This window comes from Lutra lutra, chromosome 1 (genome assembly GCF_902655055.1).
Source record: "Lutra lutra chromosome 1, mLutLut1.2, whole genome shotgun sequence".
Lineage (NCBI taxonomy): Eukaryota > Metazoa > Chordata > Mammalia > Carnivora > Mustelidae > Lutra > Lutra lutra.
The window spans coordinates 175,670,019-175,691,519 of NC_062278.1; the positions used below are offsets into that span (position 1 = coordinate 175,670,019).

The 21,501-nt window shown below is 41.5% G+C and overlaps 1 long non-coding RNA gene across 1 annotated transcript in view; it reads right to left on the bottom strand.

Moving 5' to 3' along the window:
- The window catches only part of LOC125109292 (uncharacterized), an 86,174-nt gene that overhangs the window by 49,707 nt on the left and 14,966 nt on the right, over positions 1 to 21,501 (bottom strand). The window lies entirely within an intron of this gene.

Consider the following 21,501-nt stretch of genomic DNA (forward strand, 5'->3'; position numbering starts at 1 on the left):
GAGAATGTTCTTTTTGTCCTTTGTTGTGCCAGGCCCATCAAAGAGTCTCAGAAAATACTGCTACGTACCATAGTTAATCAAGTGAACCAAACGGGTATCAGAAGGGGAAGAGGACACAAGGAAAATGAGAGAGAAGGGGAGTAGTGAAGAGAGAAAGAAGAAATCCAAGTAAAAACAGTGAGGAGGGGCCCCTGGGTGGCTCAGTGGGTTAAGCAACCAACTCTTGACATCGGCTCATGTCATCATCTCAGGGCTGTGAGATAGAACCTGGTGTGGGGCTCTGTGTTGAGCATGGAGCCTGCTTAAGATCCTCTCTCCCTGTCTCCCTCTGCTCCCCTGCCCCACAAAATAAAAACAGAGAGAGGGGGGAGAGAGGAAGAAAAAGCCAAGCTTCTACTACTAGCAGTGTACTCAGTACATTCAGTCGGCGGGAGGCAGCTGACTCGGCTGCAATTAGATTTGAAAGAGACCAACGGAGCTTACATCTGTAATTGGATTTTCCAACGCAACTCCAGATCTGAAAGGGAAAATGCTCTCCAGAACTGCAAAGACACTGAATGAGAACGCGTTTCTTGCCCTTCTATAAGCCCCTCTCCCCAACCCCCTGCATTTCCACCACTCCGCTCTGCACAGCACTTCTCCTCCCCTGGTTTTCAGCATCCTTTAGCACCACAGCACCACCTACCGTCCCCGACGCAGACAGGGAGAGCGCGTGCTGGTTAGGAGCAGAAGGAGAGTTTAACATCACCAGCAAGCACTGGAGAGGCAGGACACGATTCATCAGTCCTGTGACAAGCCCCAGCTGAGGCCAAACTGCCACTCAGCATTTCAAGTGGTAGGCTCTCTCCCCTCCCCTCTTCAGGGCCAAGCCCCTCCTCCACCTAAAGCGTTTTCTCACAAGAATAAATGGATAAGTCACATGGAAGGAAAGTCTCCCAGGAAATTGAACATGGGCTAGCCACAGAGTTTCTTATACTTGCACTAGGATGACTTGTGGCTAAAAGGAAAAACTGCTTGGTAGATCTAATTACTCTAGGAAGTGACCCAGCAGGCTGACGTGCTTCTCCATCTCTAAGAGCACACAGACAAAAGACCACCACTGTGGAAAGACTGCATTTGGCTGTAATCATACCCATCATTATAAGATGAGTTATCCGGATGCAGAGTATTTGCTGAGCTGGAGAAGTCAATCCCTCTGCAGTTACCCTGGCTAGGGTCATTCTCTTTGCAGGTAGTTGCCCACTTACACCTTCAAAATACATGCCTACCATCACATCCACCTGAGACCTACAGGTCAGCCATGAAAATGGTAATTATGCCTGGTATTTCCCTTTTCTGCTTAGCTGAAACTCAGTTTTTCCATTCTGCAGTGTGATGTTGGTCTGGGAGTCTGCAAATGTTTCTTAGGTGCCCTTGCTGACGACCTACAGTTAGGCTCTGTGGTGGAGGGAATGGAGAATTGCAGGTGACTCCCTCCAATGTTCAACTCATACTGACCTTATTCCAACAACATCAGATAGCTCCTGTGTCTTTGAGAATTCAGGGCAGCAGACCCACAATATTCCCACTCTGGGACCCCCCAAGGGGGCTGAGTACCAGATACACGGCAAGCCCCAAGTCTGAGTACCAAGCCCTAAGCACCATGCCGCTCACTCCCCCTAATGCACCTAGCTCTTGGTAGCATTACTTTTCCCCTAGAATGGTGACCACTTCATGCAGCTACCACTTCGTGATACTTAGATGTCCCCTTCTTCTTTCATTCTTCCACCACCACCAAACCAACCCCCTGGGTTGTCACCTCTCAGTCTGAGACACCTGGAATGCTTTGGGTCTCCTGATTGATACAGTACAGGCTTCACCATGACAGCCAAGGAGATGAAAAGACAAGATGGTTTTTGAAGACCAAGAACTGGTTTATGACTCCTACCCATTCTTTCACTAGATCTTAAAAGTTCTCACCACAAGAAAAAATTGTTTCTACAGGAGGTAATGGATGTTAACTACACAGTATAATGGTCATTTTGCAATATACACATACATCAAATCAGTATGTTGCACACCTTCAACTAATTCAATGTTATATGTCAATTATATCTCCATAAAACTGGGGGGAAGAGTGCTCGGTATTGGTTTCATTATTTTTTAACCACCATCAACAAGTGTCCTAATGAGGGAGTGATTGAGAAAGAAAATTCCATATTCTGGGTTGATTCAAGAAAGCACCAATCTAACACTGTGAATTCCTGGAATGATAGCAGAGAGATGAAATTCCAACCAAAAGAAGTCTCAGCCATGAGATCTATCATGAGTCAGACAAGAACACGACCGATAATAATGCTACATGTTGTCACTGCCCAATATATGCTGACATGCTTTGCATGGACAACCTTGAAAGGTAGATATTACAGTCTCCACTCTGCTGATAAGGAAACGTATCTCAAGAAGTTTAAAGGGAAGGGAAAGGTGTTCACGAAGTTAAAAAAAAAAAAAAAAAAAAAACTTGTCCCAAATCCTAGCAGTAAGCAGTACCTTGACCTTAGTCTGGCTGAGTGGTTTCAGAATCCATGATCTACACCAATAAGCTCTTTCGACTAAAAGAGTCAGAAAGGCCTCTAGAAAGACCAACAAGGTCCTAAGCTAAGGAAGGAGCACTTTGTCCGGAAACAAACACAGAATAGCTTTGAACATATATTTTTTGTGTATTTCAGAACCCATATGCTTTGAACATACATTTTTTTGTATATCTCAGAAACAAACACAGAATATGCTTTGAACATACATTTTTTGTATATCTCAGAACCTTCAGGTATGAAGGGGTCATATGCGCAAGGCTACGGTAGCGTCTCAGCAAACATCAAAGAGCTTAGGTATTATAGACTCACACCTCAGGTCCTCTCTCACTTTTCAGCTCTGAAGAATTCTAATAGAAGAAAACTCAGTAGGAAATGTGGCCCCCATAAGACTCTCCCCACCAAGCACTCAACAGCCTATTTTAACTGACCCCCAATCACCAACTTCAGCACTAAAAGCAGATGCTATGTCCTATGCACAGAGAAAACTGCAGCCTGGTGTCACCTGTATGAGAAAGCATGTTGTAACGAGCCCAGGGCAATCATGGGCTACGTGTGTGCATATTAGAGATTCATTCTGAGTGTTCAAATGAACAAAGTAATTGATCATTGTTAATAAAATAAGCAAGCACTTCCTGTATCATAATTGTCTCAGCTAAGGCTCAGTTCACTAGAACCCATCAGCCTCAGTCTCATAATGAAACTAAAAAGTCGGGGGCACCTGTGTGGCTCAGTTGGTTAAACGTCTGCCTTCGGCTCAGGCCATAATTCCAGAGTCCTGGGATCAAGCCCCATTTCAGGCTCCCTCTAAGTGGGGAGCCTGCTTCTCCCCATCTGGCTGCCTCTCTCCGTCTGGCTGCCTTTCTCTCTCTCTCTCTCTCTCTGTGTGTGTGTGTGTGTCAAATAAATAAATAAATAAAAATCTTTAAAAGGAAAAGAAAAAAGTCAGAGAGGCCTCTGGAATAACAGAACAGCTAGAAACAGGTCCCACAGAACTTGGGCTGTACCATAAATCCTGTCGTGGCAATACAGGGAAGTGAAGGGGGGATTTACCAGACAGTCTAAGTACATCTTGATTACCTGCCTACATTGGCTTTAAGGGACTATTTTACGAAAACTTCATCATGAAATCACTGTGAAGGAGGCCTCCCACCCACAACCCCCTTTCACTCTCCCATCAACTTAGTGGAAGAGACTTTACGGCCCCCCAAGGAGCACAGGCCAACAAGAGAGAAGCAGCTTAACCCTGAATGCATTATAAAAGGTGGCCCCCAGCCAGAAAACTGAAAAGGACTTTTATGTTACACCATTAATGTGACTAACCCTAACAGGCCATGTATCCCCGACAGAGAAATTCCCAGCCCTTAATCCTTCTCCTCAGGTACCTTTCTGAAAGTCGCAATAGGAACATAAACGAAATAGCAGAGCGGGTCTAGAAGAATCCTTCTGGAGGTCCCCCGGGGTGAGCATGTTGGGTCAGAAGCAGTGACCACAGCTTGGCCGTAGAACGGGCGAGCACTTTGGAAGCACGCCGAGCTAGAGCCTTTCAATTAAATAATGTGCCACTTTGAAAGCATGCTGAAGAGAAACATGTCTCACTTGACCTGTCAGTCACTCCCTTTTATTAATAACAGAGTGTTTGTGCTTTGACTGCTGTCCTCCCGAGAATCAGAAGGAACGCTGACATGATTTGGTAGCATTTCAAGGTCAGCAACATCTCAACAGTGGGTGACAAACATTAAAAAAAGAAAAAAAAAAAAAAAAACCATAACGCATACTCCCACGGACTGGCAGCAAGAGCCGAGGAACAAGAAAGAAAATAGCACTCAGGTGACATCATACCTGTGCAACCAAGCCCCAGTGTGCAATACTGGTGTGCACCACTAGGGGTGGCACCTGAGGTGGAAGGTGACCTAAGAATGAAGTTCCCATCGTTTTCACTAAGTATTTTTGTAGCTGTTGTCATAAGGGTGATGCTGCCGCTCTGACAGATGAGCTTGAGAAAGCAGGAGCCTGAGCCTAACAGAAGTTCACATTTGCCCAGGTAAAGTCTGTGGAGGGCATTCCCGATTGTTGGCCTTTTCTCATCACCTGGTGAATTAGGAAAACAAGCTACTTCCACCTATAGCTCTGCCATCTCCTCGAAGTTCCTGGGGTCCCCCTTCCAGCGGGCTAAAGGAGTAAATGTGTGTATGATGTACACACACTTCTTACCACTGTGGGCCCAGCAGGGACGCTGCACTTCCACTCACACTTGACTGGCGAGATCTAGTCTTTGGGCCACATCTAGAAAGAATGGAATCTGGGAAATGTGGTCCCTGATGGAATAACGCCAGAAACAATTCTATACCATGGACAGACAGATCAAAATACTAGAGGACAGCTGGCTGCCTTTACAAAAGACAGTGGGCCTTCTGGAAAACAGCATGAAGTTTCCTCAAAACGTTGAAAATAGAGCTACCCTATGACCCAGCGATTGCACTACTGGGTATTTACCCTAAAGATACAAATGTGGTGCTCCGAAGGGGCACGTGCACCTGAATGTTTATAGCAGCAATGTCCACAATAGCCAAACTATGGAAAGAACCTAGATGTCCATCAACAGATGAATGGATACAGAAGATGTGGTACATATATACAATGGAATACTATGCAGCCATCAAAAGAAATGAAATCTTGCCATTTGCAACAATGTGGATAGAACTAGAGAGTATTATGCTGAGCGAAATAAGTCAATCAGAGGAAGACAATTTTCATATGATCTCCCTGATACGAGGAAGTTGAGAGGCAACGTGGTGGGGGCTAGGGGGGTAGGAAAAGAAAAAATGAAACAAGATGGAATTGGAAGGAAGACAAACCATAAGAGACTCTTAATGTCACAAAACAAACTGAGGGTTGCCGAGGGGAGGGAGGTAGGGAAAGGGTGGTGGGGTTATGGACATTGGGGAAGGTATGTGCTATGGTGAGTGCTGTGAAGTGTGTAAACCTGGCGATTCACAGACCTGTACTCCTGGGACTAATAATACATTATATGTTAATTAAATAATTATTTTAAAAAAAAAAAGACAGTGGGCCTGGACTTCCTCTTCCAAAATGCAAAGTAAATTTACTCTTAAATAAAACATAAGTCATGATTCAGTGCAAAGGAAAAATTATGTCTGATAATAACACAGGTACTATATGATAGACCACAATTTTGAGTGAATGAAATTTAGACAACTCAAGAGTAGATAGAGTACTATGTAAAACCACAACAAGCAGGACCCAAACTGCCTTCTTGCTATTAATAGAGATGGCATATTTTTTTCTTCTTCTAGTTTTCTATCCTCTTTAGGACAACCCTAATTTTTTTTTAAAGATTTATTTATTTGACACAGAGAGAGAGAGAGAGGGCAAAGCAGGGGAGCAGCAGGTGGAGGGAGAGGGAGAAGCAGGCTCCCTATCGAGTAAGGAGCCTGATGCCGGGTTCAATCCCAGCACCCTAGGATCATGACCTGAGCCAAAGGCAGATGCTTAAACAACTGAGCCGCCCAGATGCCCCAGGATAACACTAATTTCTAAAGACATATTTGGGAACAGCATTTCAGGTACATTATTAGAGAAGCAACTGGCCACTGGATCCTATCAGCAACAGGTAGAGATGGGACTACCTCTCAAGGACAATATTCCCTGGGCTATTCAGGCTGGTAGAAAGAAAACACTGGTATGATTTTCATATGTCAAGTGCAGGCCCAGGGATATTCATAAGAAAAGTCTTATAGTTGCATTTTTTGTCTACAGACATTTATTTATCCAGTAAGAGCTTACTATTGGTCTCCCCTTAATCAAGTACTCCCATCTCTATCCTATTTGTTAACAGGCTTCCATCTCTTCCTCTTTTCCCTCTTTCCCTCTGATAATTTCCCTCTGAAAATTCTTTGAGGGCTATTTCTTTTACTTCTCCCTTTGATGTCTTGCACAGAAACTGCACTTTTCAGAGAACTGAATTTAGTGAATGTATTTGTCAGCTTTTGCTGCAATGTAGCTGTGTAAGAAAGAGACTCTAAATTCACCAGCTAAAAAAATAAGCATTTTTTTCTCACTTGTGGGTCTGCTAGGTAGACTGGATCTACTGAGCTTGGCCACATTTGCTTCCAGGTTGTCAACAACATTCTGATCACGTCCGGATGTCACCTCCTTCCCCTGGAACCAGCTACCCAAAATGTGTTCTAACACAAGAGGCCAAACCAAGCTACACATGTATATTTGAAGCTCTGCTTACTGGCACATTCTCTCACCTTCTCTTTTAGTTCTATAGACCAAAGCAAGTCACATGGCCATGTTTACTATTGATGCAATGGGAGAACATTCTTCTCTCATTCTGAGGAGACACCAAAGTTATGTGGCAAAGGTGCAGATAGATATAGTATGATCTTACTGGGAGAGAACAAAGAATCCAGAGAGAAATAATCCAATCTACTTCTCAGACAAAATTTTCATTCCAAAGCACTGTGAGAAAATTTAGCACAGAGGCAGACATCTTGACTGAAAAAGCAATGAATGAGCAGATACAAAGATCTTTGACAAATAGTATAAAGCCAACCTAAGATGACGTTACTTGGAAATAACCCAAATACAGTTAACTTTTTATAAAAGATTTCCACTTGCATTTCATAAAATGCTTAATACCAGATTATCTCAGAACTGAAGGTAACAGAAAAGCTCATTTATCTCAATCCATTAAGATTTCATTGGCATCTACTCTCATGGCTACCTTTGGAAGAGAGTTTGGAAAAAGTGGTTCCGTGGAAAAGTGGTTCCCTGGAGTCCTGCAAGGACAAAGATTTTGGGACTACATCCCAGATCATCGCCTGGGTTTTCACAATGGATTATCAATGTCTGAGGTATCAAGGGGCAACAACATGTGAACATCTTACTCGACATAAAGAAAAAATATTACGTTAATAGTAGCATAGTTGGTTCTTGATGGTGGCCATAATCTTGAGGATAATAGAAATCTAGAAAAGTCCAGACCGAAAAACTTTTAAAATAATAAACTCAATTCTTTTGCCAAAGCAGTAGATTTCACACACATGAAAATATTCATGCCCCTTTAATCCCATCATTAAATTTCAGAAATGTAACCCAAGTATATAAATGCCCAAAATACATACAATTTGTAGCAAAGCAAGGAATCCCAAACTCACACTGCATTAATCTAACTATAGTTTTAAGATTAATACAAGCAATGGTCCTACCGATGAGTGCACATCTGGAAAATGAAGTCCAATTTGAATGCAATATTTTTTTTTAAAGATTTTATTTATTTATTTGACAGAGATCACAAGTAGAGAGGCAGGCAGAGAGAGAGGGAAGCAGGCTTCCCGCCGAGCAGAGAGCCCAATGCGGGACTCGATCCCAGGACCCCGAGATCATGACCCGAGCCGAAGGCAGCGGCTTAACCCACTGAGCCACCCAGGCGCCCCATGAATGCAATATTTTTTTCAGAGAGAGAAAAAAGATAGGGGAGGAGCAGAGGGATAAGGAGAGAGAGATTTTCAAGCAGGCTCCATGACCAGCTTGGAGCCCAACATGGGGCTCAATCTCACGATCCTGAGATCAGGACCAGAGCCAAAATCAAGAGTCAGACACTTAACCACCTGAGCCACCCAGGCACCCGCAATATTTTCAAAGTATACAAATGATATTAAAGGTACAAGGTTCAGGGGTGCCTGGGTGACTCAGTGGGTTAAAGCCTCTGCCTTTGGCTCAGGTCATGATCCCAAGGCCCTGGGATTGAGCCCCGCATCAGGCTCTCTGCTCAGTGGGGAGCTTGCTTCCCTTCCTCTCTCTCTGCCTGCCTCTGCCTGCTTGTGATCTCTGTCAGTCAAATAAATAAACAAAAATCTAAAAAAATAAAATAAAATATAAAGGTACAAGGTTCAAACATGTAGAATTCTGCTACTCTAATAAATTAGCTCTTTAATTTTACTTTTTCATCCTTACTCATATTTATATTTAATAACGAAAAAATACAGTCTTAATATGGCCACAATTTTATTCTCAGCCTATTCATTTAGTATGATTTTCACACATTTTCCTAGGTTGCTATATTTTTTCACATTAGAAATTTTAACATTTGCATAATAACTCATCAAGGTATTACTTTATATACCATAAAACCATTTCTTCATGTTCAACATTTTAATCAGATCCATTTGTTATCTACAAAGTTCAATTAATTGAGTAATCAAATTTTTGTTAAATGTTTACTGAAACTGAAACCTCATTGGTTTTGTTTTGGGGTTTTTTGTTTGTTTGTTTTTGTAATCTCCAAATCTAATAACAGTATCCACCTTGCAAACTTCCACCTAAGACATAACTATTAGCCTTTTCTCAGAGTTCAGGTTCACTCAAGGGGAACTATGAAATCCTTTGGATTGGCATTCAACTGCATTGTCTTAGTGAGAGCATTCTTCCTTAGAGAAGCGAAGACCAATTCTGAAGTGGAATGTAAAATTGCTATCATATATATTAAAATCTTTGACATTATCTTTCATTAGAAATCACACCAGGGTGCCTGGGTGGTGCAGTTGGCTAGTCCGACTCTTGGTTTCAGCTCAGGTCATGATCTGAGGGTCACGAGATCGAGTCCCACATCAGGCTCTGTTCTCAATGTGAAGTCTGCTTGAGATCCCCTCTTCTACTTATTCTCTCTCTCTCACTCTAAAATAAATTAATAAAACTTAAAAAAAGGTGGGGGAGGGAGGAAGGGAGGAAGGAAAGGAAGGAAAGAAAGAAAGAAAATAAATCACACCCGTGGGTCACCAAAAGGAAAAAGGAATAGCACATTTTTTTTTTTAATGCATCAAAGACTCTTTCAACTGTCCTGCCACTGAAGGGAGCAGAGCTGAGGAGAAACCTGTGAAGATTACTGCATTGGTTATCTGTCACTGCATAAAAAATTACCCAAAACACAACAGCTCAAAACAAACATTGACTATTTCCCAGTTTCTGCACCACGTACTAGCTGGGTGGCAGGCAGGACGTTGACAGGAGCTGCAGTCACCTGAAGCCTAGAATAGGTGGGGGATCGGCCTCCAAAGTAGGTCACTCACATGGCTGTTGGCTGGAGGCCGCCTTCCTCACTGGATGGGCCTCCACAGGAATGGAGTGTCACTTGAGTGTCCTCTGACATGGCAGTGAGTTTCCCTCAGAGTGACTGATCCGACAGAGAGCAAGGAAACTGCACTACCACTATGACCTCAACTCCAGAGTCGCACTCCTTTATTGTGCTTTTTCTATCTCCCTGTTTATTAGAAGCAAGTCACAAAGTCCGGCACAGCTCGGAGGAGAGGAGAATTAGGCCCCACGACTTGAAAGCAAGAGCAAGCATTCCAGAACATATTTTAAGGCCACTGCAGTAACTGCTGACCTATCAAAAAGCAATGCGAAAAGTATGGATTTGATAGTCACATACACCTTTCAAATTCTGGCTTGGCCAGTTACAACCTATACAAACACTGAGCCAATTACTCAGGGCAATGCTCTTGACCTCTTCCTTCATTGCTATCATTGCTATGCCTCAGATTATTTGCTGTCTGCTTGCCTTGCTGGATTATTAGGAGTCTCAAAAAAAGGTCATCCAGAATTGATAAATGTAAATATAAGAGCTCATAACAAGTTATAATAGCCTGGCATTTAATATAAAAGTGTAGAAATAAATAACGGTGAAACAACTAAAATACTGTTTCCTTTCAAAAATGAGTTAGGGTGGGAGAGCTTTGGGGACTTTTAAACACTATTTCATTTTTAAAAAAATATTTGTGTATATTTGTTAAATAAATGAAATAATTGTTATTTAAAAAAAAAGGTCATGTAAAATGGTGGGTTTTGGGGGCTCCTGGGTGGAGTCGGGCATCTGCCTTTGGCTCAGGTCATGATCCCAGGGATCCTGGGATTGAGCCCTGAGTTGGGTTCCCTGTTCAATGGGAAGCCTGCTCTCCCTCTCCCTCTGCAACTCCCTCGCCCCCTGCCGTTTGTGTGCTGCTTTCTCTCTCTCTCTCAAAACAAGTAAATAAAGTCTTTTTTTTTTTTAAAGTGGTGGGTTTTTCATAGTCATAAATAAAAATTGGATATTAAAAATGACCACCATCAAAAAAATATTACTCAGTACTTTTTAGGTAGAAAATGACCTCACTTGAATCATACTCAACACAGGTTAAACAAAAAATTGAATGTATTGGTTCACATAGACAAAGGTACTTCAGGAATGGCTACATCCAGGGTCCTACTTGATAGAGCTCTTTTTCTTTCTGTTCTCCTATCTCTGCTTTCGGGGTTTCTTTTTCTTTTGTATTTCCCTTTTTGTAGTGGCTCCTTTACTTCAGACCTAGAACTGCCTCTCTCCATGTGTCCAGGAAGAGGATTGCAACCATTTCCATATCATCCTCAAAGCTAATTATCCTAAAGGTAGAGAAGCACTCTCTCTCCCCAAGCATCCACATACCACATCTTGGGGAAGATTCTAATTAACCCTTCTTTGTCATTACCATCTTCAAAACCCTGCAATGCCCTGTCTTCACAATTCAATCTAGTAATGTCCTCACCATAGACTATAAGCTTCTGTATTATTTGGCCCCTGGCTACCTCTCTCTGTCCTCATTCTTATCACTGCACCCTCACTCATGTTATTCTAGTTACAATGCTAAAGCCCCAGGGCCTTTGCACCTACAGTTCCCTTTGCCCCAAAATATTTTTCTTCATATGCTGATATGGTATAACCTCTTTCTTCATTCAGACTAAATTTCATCCTGCAAGTCTTCTATGAACCCCCTTTCTAAAAATGATACCCACCATCCCCATTTCTCTCAATCCTCGTACATGTTTTGTACGTTTCTAGGTAAAACCATTATCTGACATTTTGTTGTATTTCTGCCTACTGGATTATTTTAAGTCTTTTTTAAGTACAGTGTAAATTCTGTTAAGCAAAGAAAACCTATTTTGCTTACTGTTGTGTTCATAGTAGGTGCTTAGAAAATACTGAAGGAATGAATGAAAATGCCCACTGTAAACCAATCACTGTGGCTAGAGAATGGAGTATCCTGGCCAAAATGAATGACGTGTCATCCCCAGGGGGATCAAGATTGATAGTATAACCAGAACAACCTGGAATTGGAAATGAGTCTCCAACAGAAAAGCGGGTATAATTTATCAGAAGCAGAGGGAAGGAATGCAGGTTTAAAAAACCATAGCTATCCCCCAGATCATGTTTATCCCAATCCCATGCAAACCCCTCCAAGTCAATGTGAAAAGAGAGGTCAGAGAAAGATGGAGCAGGTTTTAAAGCTGTTCTATATATACTCTCCAAGGCCAGCAGCGAAAAGCCATTGTGAAGCTCACGTCAATTTCATAGACAAACACACATAACCAAAAATTACCCAAAGACAAAATTTATCACCATGCCTAATAAAAGCTGCAACAAGCCCCAGCACTCTGAATTAATGATCACCAATGAGTGGCATGGCATGAGAAAAGTGAAAAGCATTTTGTGCAAAAGTAGACATCGAGAGAGAGGCATTAAATCGAACCGCAGTACCATGAAAAGGCAAAGTAGAGGTGGAAAGGATAATTTCTCAAAAAGTAACTTTCCAACCGAGAGAATGGATAGTACTATCCATTCTTTATAGGAAAGTTCCCAACAATGCATTTCCTTGTCATCATGATCTAATGTGGGTTACCAGCTATTACTCTCATTCGTCATGTCCCCCATCCACGCTGTAGTATAAACAATATCAGGGATTTCTTCCCTCATATTTCATGGCCCTTCTTGGAGGGGGTGGATTTTGCATTCAAGTGCAAACCAAAGTGTTCCAAATCTATCTAGGCTCATAAAAACTATAAATGACCAGGTCTGGGGCATAAAGATGCCCAGTGGTGTTGTAAAATCTAAGTCTGCTTTGCTGGAAGTCTCCTTGGCTTTAGAAAATTTACTTATCCTTACAATCTGATTTAAATTAGTCTGGTCCCCATAAAACCAGATTGCTTCTCTCACCATCTATACTATTCCTTCACGCTCCAAGACAACTCAACTCTGATCTCCCTCCGTTTTGGAGCCCTATAAATTGTACCTATACTTTATTGAGTGCCTAATACTTCCTGCTCAATTGCATACAATGTCTCAAGCCATCACAAAATAGTCCTTTGAGGTAGGCACTGTCATCCCCATTTTAGAGATAAATCATAGCTCAGTGCTGTTCCGTTGCTTGCCTAACCCCCCACAACTAGTATTTGCCAGAATGAATAACCCAACTCTGATCGGATTCAAAAGCCCACACTCCTTCAATTCTGTCACATGCCCTACCCTGACAGCTACAAAGTTTGCCACTACTTTGAGTATTTTTTTTTAAGATTTTATTTATTTGACAGACAGAGATCAAATAGTAGATCAAGTAGGCAGAGTGGCAGGCAGAGAGACAGAGGGAACCAGGCTCCCTGCTGAGTAGAGAACCCGATGCGGGGCTCGATCCCAGGACCCTGAGACCACGACCTGAGCCGAAGGCAGAGGCTTAACCAACTGAGCCACCCGGGCGCCCCAAGTATTTCTTGACTAACTATTGCAACTGCATCATTCTGCTTCCACCCTTATTACTTCATACCTAAATTGCTACAATCAGATCCTGATTTTTCCCAGAACCCTACTCTTCCAACTACAGAATCTCCTGGAATCCTACCATCTTCCCATCAGGAAACTTTAGTATCTCCCAATTCTTCATCAGAGTAACTGGAAACATTTCTGCTAGATGCTATTTTATCTTAATATTAATCCAACTATATCAATAACCCCTATTTGGGGGGCTGTTGATGATTTCTTTTTATTTGAGTATAGCTATACAGCTGGTGCACAATGTTACATTAGTTTCAGATGTACAATGCACTAATTTGACAAGTTCATACATTATGCTATGCTCACCATAAGTATAGCTACCATCTGTCAGTGTACAATGCTATTACCATATCATTGACCATATTCCCTACCCTGTACCTTTTCTTCCCATGTGCAGCACTTTAACAGGAACTTTAACAGGAACTCCTGTCCCTCTAATACCACTAGGCAGGCAAAGCTCGCTGTGATCTGGTCCTGACTACTTCAGCTGGAGGGTACCACTTCCTGCCTCTATCATATTGACTGCCTCCCAGAGCCTTGTGACAGAGCTAGAGAGACACAGAGACACACAGTTAGACAGCGATACTAAGACACAAAGACACACAGAGATAGATACACAGAGAAAGAGGTAGAGAAACACAAAGCAACAAAGAAGGATAGAGAAAAAGACAGGGAGACACAGCGACAGGGAGACACAGCAGGACACAGAGAAAGACACAGGGATACAAACAGACACAAGGCCTCCAAGTCAGAGAAATAAAGACAGAGATAAACATAGAGAGGTAGAGATACTGAAATAAAGAAACAGGAAGAGAGACAGAGCGACAGAGATAGAAACAGACCTAGAAACAGAGACACATGCACTGAGACAGACATAGAGAAAGAGAAAGAGGTACAGCTATAGAATCAGAGCAACTTACCCCAGAACTAAGTGCTGTGTGTAACCAGTTACCTGATAGGGTTTCAGAGTGATATTTTATTGAGCTTTCCCTATCTGCCAGGAGTCTTATATGCTCTCAGCATAATCTTTACAATCCATTCAGAAAATATGTACTCTTATTATCCCCATCTTATAAATGAGACACGGGAGACGGGTACAGGTTGATTTTCTCAATTTGGAAAAGAATACAAATTCAGATCAGGTATGCACAACTCATAAGTCCAAGACTGTGTCCACCAGCTGTTGGGAGATATTTTTCATTATCATACGGGGGGTAAGAGAAGGAGGTTATGGACATCAAGTAAGCAGAGGTCACGGATGCTGCCTAACATCCTGGGATACACAGAACAGCCCTCCACATCAAAGACCTGCCTAGCACCAAACATCAATATAGCGAAAGTTGAGAAATTCTGGTATAAACATACTACCCAATTCTAACATCCAGCTTCCTCCATATGCTTTACCCCACACCACTCCCAGACGTCAAAGGCCCCTGAATTATGTACTTATTCATTATTCAACAAACATTTACTGAGAATTTTTTAATCCATAGGCACTGCGGAAAAAAGGATTTCGACATGGTACCTCATAGTCTATTACAAAAAGAGATAAGAGATGGGGTTCCAGTTAGGGAATGAGTAAGTCATGGGAATAAAAGACACAACATAAGGATTATAGTCAATGGTATTGTAATAGGATTGTACGGTGACAGATGGTAGCTACACTTGTGATGACCATAGCATAACTTATAAACCTATCCAATCACTACGTCATACACCTGAAACTAATGTAACACTGTACGTCAACCATACCCAAAAAAAATTTTTAAAGAAGAGAAGTGAGCATGAAGCTTCAAGTCATTGTGCCAAGTGCCATGATACATACATGTGCAAAAAACTATGGGAGCCCTAACAAGGAGCATTTAACGGGGCCATCATCCCCAATTCTTAATCCTAAAACCTCAAAAGTCTTGAAAACTGAAATGACCTCTGCACAACAAAGGAAACAATAAAATGCAAACGCAACCTACAGAATAGGAGAAATTATTTGCAAACGATTTATGTGGTAAGAGGTTAATATCCAAGATACATATAAGTAATTGTACAACTCAATAGCAAAGAACAAATTACCTCATTTTTTAAATGGGCAGAGGATCTGAATAGACACTTTTCCAAAGAAGACATAAAGATGGCCAACAGACATAGGAAAAGCTGCTCATCATCACTAGCATCAGGGAAATGCAAGTCAAAACCACAGTAAGATAACACCCCCCACCTGTCAGAACGGCTAGTATCAAAAAGACAAGAGGTAAGTATTGGTAGAATGTTAAGAAAAGAAGTATTGACGGTGGGAATGTAAACTGGCACAGCCAATATGGAAAACAGGGAGCAGGTTCCTCAAACTTTAACAACAGAACTACCATATGACTCAGCAATCTTACTTCTGGGTATTCATCTGAAGGAAATCAAATCAGTATCTTAAGATTTATCTGTACCCCTATTTTCACTTCAGCACTATTCACAGCAGCCAAGATACAGTAACAACCCGAGTGCCTGCCGACAGATGAATGAAGAAAGAAGTGAAATTTCACATATATTGAATATTACTCAGTCACAAAATAGAAGCATTTCCTGACAATTGTGACAGCATGGCTGAATCTCCACAGGTAATCAGAGCAATCTTTTTCTTTCTGACAGATTCAACAGTACTTTTTACCAGAAGCCTATGTTGGACTGGAAGAAAATTGTTCATCTGCATATCTCTCTCCCAAACTTCTTGTGAGAACTGAAGTTGCTGGTATCTATTTCCTCACAATGTGATATTTATAAGAAAGCCCCATTCTCGAAGAATTTTATAGTCTATAAAGAATAGATACAAGTGCCTTTAAAAAAAAATTCTATGCCTGCTATATTCAACAAGAAACTAAGGGATTCAAGAGTTCCTTCAAGAGTTTAAGCTTGAGGATGACAGTTACACAGTTAATGTTGGCACAGTGTTGAGAAATCAACATTAATGAATGCTTGGCACAGATTTTGAAATTGAAGGTTTGGAAATGGACTCACGTGTGAATACTGAGAGGACTCTATGCAGGTCCTAAAAAGTAGCAAACCAACTTGCTTACCAAAGAAATTATCAAGTGAAAATAAGCTGTCTCTGAAGAAATGCTGAGGTTTACCAATGATATACCAGGTGTGCTTTCCTTGGGTGATGGGGAAGTGGTGGTGTTAGATACAGGTAAATAAAAGGACATTAATCATGGTGATGTGGATACTATTGTGAGCAGAGGTGGAAAAAACCCACAGAGACAAATATGATAAACAGATATCATGTTTGATGATTAGCCTTGAACAGTGTCCATTTGTTTATCACGGTGCAAGACGTGAAGGCAGGTCACTCAATTAACAAGCTACCACCTGGACAAAAACTAATGATAAAACCAGCAGTACTGGACAAAGACTGTTTTAAGGTCATGTAGTATAGTGATGACTTATCACTTGAAAGTTCTGTTTGTGGCTCATCATCAAATGTCCAATACAGTTAAGATTGATGTGTCCTCCTCAAACAACCAAGTAAAAGAAGCATTAATTCCACGTATAAGGAGAGGTATCTGGCTTCATTTGAACCCGTACACACTTGCTGTTTAACAGAAGGATTTTCTTTTTTTTTTGGACAGAGATCACAAACAGGTGGAGAACCAGGCAGAGAGAGAGGAGGAAGCAGGCTCCCCGCCGAACAGAGAGCCGGATGCGGGCCGGATCCCAGGACCCTGGGATCATGACCTGAGCCGAAGTCAGAGACTTTAACCCACTGAGCCACCGAGGTGCCCCTAACTGAAGGGTTTTCTTAAAAAATGTTTATTAATGGTCTGTTCCTTCCATTCTAAGTCAAAACCAAGCCAAGCTTTGTTATTAATGGTTCTTTCCTCTTCCTAACACATGTCCATACCACTCCACAACTCTACAGAGAAGCAATACTTAACATATATCCGAGTTCATTTTTAAATTAGTGAAGGCTGCTCATTGTTATCAAAAAGACAAGCTCCACTATATCCTTACAACCAGCAGCACAGGGGTTGAGAATTTACGTCATATTCTCATAGCTCTTCCCTTACATGACTGTATTCCAGTCTCTGCTCTTCCATCATTAATGTGAAACTTGAGAAACTTACTTGAATTTGATCTAAATTTTCCCCTGTGTAATGGCTATAATAATGCCTAATGTACCTTGTGCCAAGGTTATGAGAATTAAATGACAGTGGCTATAAAAGCTTGTTAATAAAGATAAAACTGTACGTATAATAAAACCTGAGTTCCACTTATCCTGAGACATATTCCTCAGAACACTAGTCTCGAGAAAATTTGATGGAAAAAAAACCAGTTTCTGAAAATATGCTCGTAAAATTTATTTTATCTTACTCTTGGAGATTCCAAATACATATAAAAGGACTAAAAGTTTTGGGTGGCTCTTAAAATTTGGAAAAAAAAAAAATCTTGTGATTAGAACTTGACACTAGGCTCAGATACACTTCAGTTTCTGAACACCCCTATTTCCTGGTTGTGGATTTTGAGCAGATTATTTAACCTCTGAACCTCCATTGTCTCATCTACAAACAGAAAGGAAGCAATCCCTCCCTCATAAAATTTTAAGGAAATTCTATGAATTTCCTAGAACCACTAAGAAGTGATGTGGGTTTTGCCTTATTGACTCTATCATTATTAAATTTTGCCTCCCTCAGATGTTTCCATACTCTTTTGGCCATGGCACCTCTTTTCCCCTGGAGATAGACAAATATACCTCCTCCAGCACACCTTTGGAAAGGCCCTGTCACAACTCAAGTAACATGTTTGTGTTCTTACTATCTCTCCATTCTTCGTTTTATAAATTCTTACCATCATTAGTCTTAAACCAACCATGAGACTTCTCCAGAGAGAAAAGGTTCTTTTGCCTCAGGAAATGAGAGAGTTTCCCCTGGAAATGGAAAACATTTCCAATGACACAGAACAGTCCGTGATTAAGTGCAGGTGAGGGTTTCTGAGAGTAAGAGGACCTGGGTTCAGAGGCAGGAACAATCCCAGGAGGATGAAGTGGTAACAAACGTGTCGTAGGGACACAGCACTGGAGGTGAGTCTTGACATAGGGCAGGATTTGACAGCTTTCGAAAGATGTTTGGGGAAGGGGGTAATATTTCAAGTTTTAGGACTATATGCAAGGCCTTTCGACACATATTTTTGCCCTTCAGCACATGGAAATTTAAAATGTTTTCCTTATGTAATAAGCTACTTGCCTTGGCTGACGTCCCTATCATTTGTTATGCTTCTCTTAAATCAGCAGGAGTGATATGGCATCTCGTCTCCCACTGCATGGGTTCCCAAGAAAAAAGCCGTGAGGGACACACCACCCAGTGTATTCCTTCCTAAAAGAGGCTTCTCTGCTAAGACTGTCTGCTCTTCAACCCTCTTCACCTGGGTTGGTGGCGGGGGGCGGGTCTAAGAGAAGGAAAGCTCACCATTTACAATCCGGTAAGTACATGTTTAAACTTTTTCTCAAAATTTTAGGACAAGAAGAGCCAAAGTATTTTGACTCACATGCCAATTCATGATCCATCATTAGTGGCTACTCCTAGCCCGGTGCTGAGGAGGATAATGTGGCCCTGTCTGTGCTCAGCAAGGAAGGGCACTGGGATGGGTTTAGTGACATCTCCTGAGAATGCACCGGGTGCGGGGGTGGGGGGGTTAGTCTATAGTGCCACATGGCCGGCAGCCACTCTAGGAACCCACTCCTCTGTCCTGAGCTCTACCTCTGACCCCCAGAGCCAAAGGCCCTGGTAATGACAAAGCACAGAGAATCTGGTAGGGTGGGGACAAGGGAAGCAAGGTACCTGCTTCCTCTCCCATGACTCCCATATGCATCCTTCTTTTTGATGTTTACCAATGCTCATTCCCCCTGAAGTGGCTGAAGGAGAAGGTGGAAAGGAAGGGTGCCAAGGGCAGTCCATTCAGCTGGCCTCCTCCTGCGACTGCCTGCAGACCAGACTCATAGCCCCAACTTTAAAATAAGCATGGGCTCTTGGTGAGCAGGGACAATCTCTGATTCATCTCTGAGACCTGCCCATGTACCTTGTTCACAGAAGGCACAAGATGGTGGAATGATGACAAATGCTTAGACTCACCAAAAGGCCTTGCCAATTGGCACTGAAATTTTCAGATTCCTATCTCATTGATTGTAACAACAGCTTCCCTGGGAGGTCTTCCCATGAGCTGCCCCATCCAACTTTCCTCTGGGCAAACTTCATATCCCCACTCTTCTTCTTTGCAAAATAGGTGGGCCTTAATAGGTTTACATCTCATCTCTACATGAATGGTCCTCTCCATGGAAGGGACTATTTTATTTCTCTGATTTCTCCTGAGCTTAACTTGAGTGTGGCAGATGATAGAGCTCAATAAATGTGTATAAAGGGATTGAATAAAATAAACTAACAAAAAAAAATCAGTGGATTAACTATTTCTAAAACTAGGAATGAGGAAACTCCTTGGAGTGGGAAAGTTTCCTACACTCAATTTTCAAGTGGATTATGAGTTTGTTACAATCCTTAGTTTGTTGAATTTGTTAACATTAAACATTTCTCAATTCAGATTGAGAGGTGGAAAAGAGAATGAAAGAAATCAGGAAAATAAGAAACCAAAATGAAAGAACAGAGACAGCTAGAGAAACAAAGTGTGGCCATGCCTGTTTCTAGTCATCTGGCTAAGACATGATGTAATTCTCACGATGCTGACAATTATGAAAGATCTAACAACAAGGGCCTCAAGTAAGAACTATGCACATATCCAGACAATGTATGGTGTGGCTTAGAAATTGTTAAATTAACCTATAAACCTGCTGTGTTTTTAGTCTAAGACCATAAATCCTCAGAGATTTTGGGTTCATCATTTGTTTCAAAAGTTAGAAGATGCAAAAGGCTTTAATAAAAATGATATATGCCATTTATAAAAGATCATGCAGATGGCTTGGGATGGGAGGAACACAACCAAATGGATATGAACTAACTTTAAATGGAAATTCATTTACAGGAAATTGTCTCTAATATATGAAACATCCATGTCTGCCAAAGTTATGAAAATGTGGACATCCTGTAAATACCCACCTCATGCTTATTGTTTTTGAATTTCCATGAAATCTCATTTTGGGAAGTTAGTTTTCTGCTCAGTATAGTTATGACATACAATCAATTCAATAACATAGCACTGAATTTTAAAGTAAAAGTTAATGGGCTTGGATATTCAAAGCATCAACCTGATTTCTTTTTCTCATCCTGAACACCCGCCTTTCAGATGAGATTTATGTATCACATGCCAAGTATGGATTTAAAAATCAAAGTAATTGAAGCCATTGTATACAAGAAAAATACTTTGGGGACCCTTATAACGTTTTCTATAAATGCATTCTGAAATATGAAGCCTGAGACAGGTGTAACCTTGAATATGAATGCCTCCAAGAACTTCTACAGATTTCTCTAGAAGAGACATCATTGACAAAACAGTTTCCAGTCTCCTTTCACGAAGGGAGCAGGCCAAGAAAAATGGCCCCAAGAAGTCAAGGAATTGTCAAGGTCTACAGTTAAAGCCAGAGCCAGAAGATACTCGAAATTCCCAATTTAGTCCAAACCTTCTTCTGCTCCAGCATTCTAGCTATACTCTACCAACCAGAACACCAATAAAATTCTCTAGGCAACCAGAGTAAGGTTTGTATGAGTTGTTTACTGTTTTGCTAATGATAACCAACTGTGACACAACAACAACTCCACAACAACACATCTTTACATCTGTTTTGTCACCACAGTATCTCTAGCATGGGAGTAGTGCCTGGCATCCGCAGGCACTCAGTTAATTGACTTGCTCAGTGTATGAGTGTTCTCTTGTTTGTTAGACACTTGGAGAACACTTCACATACATGACCTCATTTAATCCTGAAAATATGCTATTATGAACTCAATTGTGTCTCCCAAAGTTTGGATGTGGAGTCACCCCCAATGTGACTATAAGTAGACACATGGCTTTTAGGGAGATAATTAAGGTTAAATGGGGTCATAAGGGTGGAGTCCTAACCTAACAAGACTAGTGTCCTTCTAAGAAGAGGAAGGGACAACAAGGAGGCATGTAGAGAAAGGACCTCATGAGGATACAGTAAGAAGGCATCTGTCTGCAACCGAAGGAAGAGCCTTGAGGAAAAACCGACCTTTTTAGCATCTTAACTATGGGCTTCCAGCCTATGGAACTGTGAGAAAATAAATTGTTTAGGCCAGCCAGCCTCTAGTAGTCTATTCTAGCAGTCCTAACTGACTGATG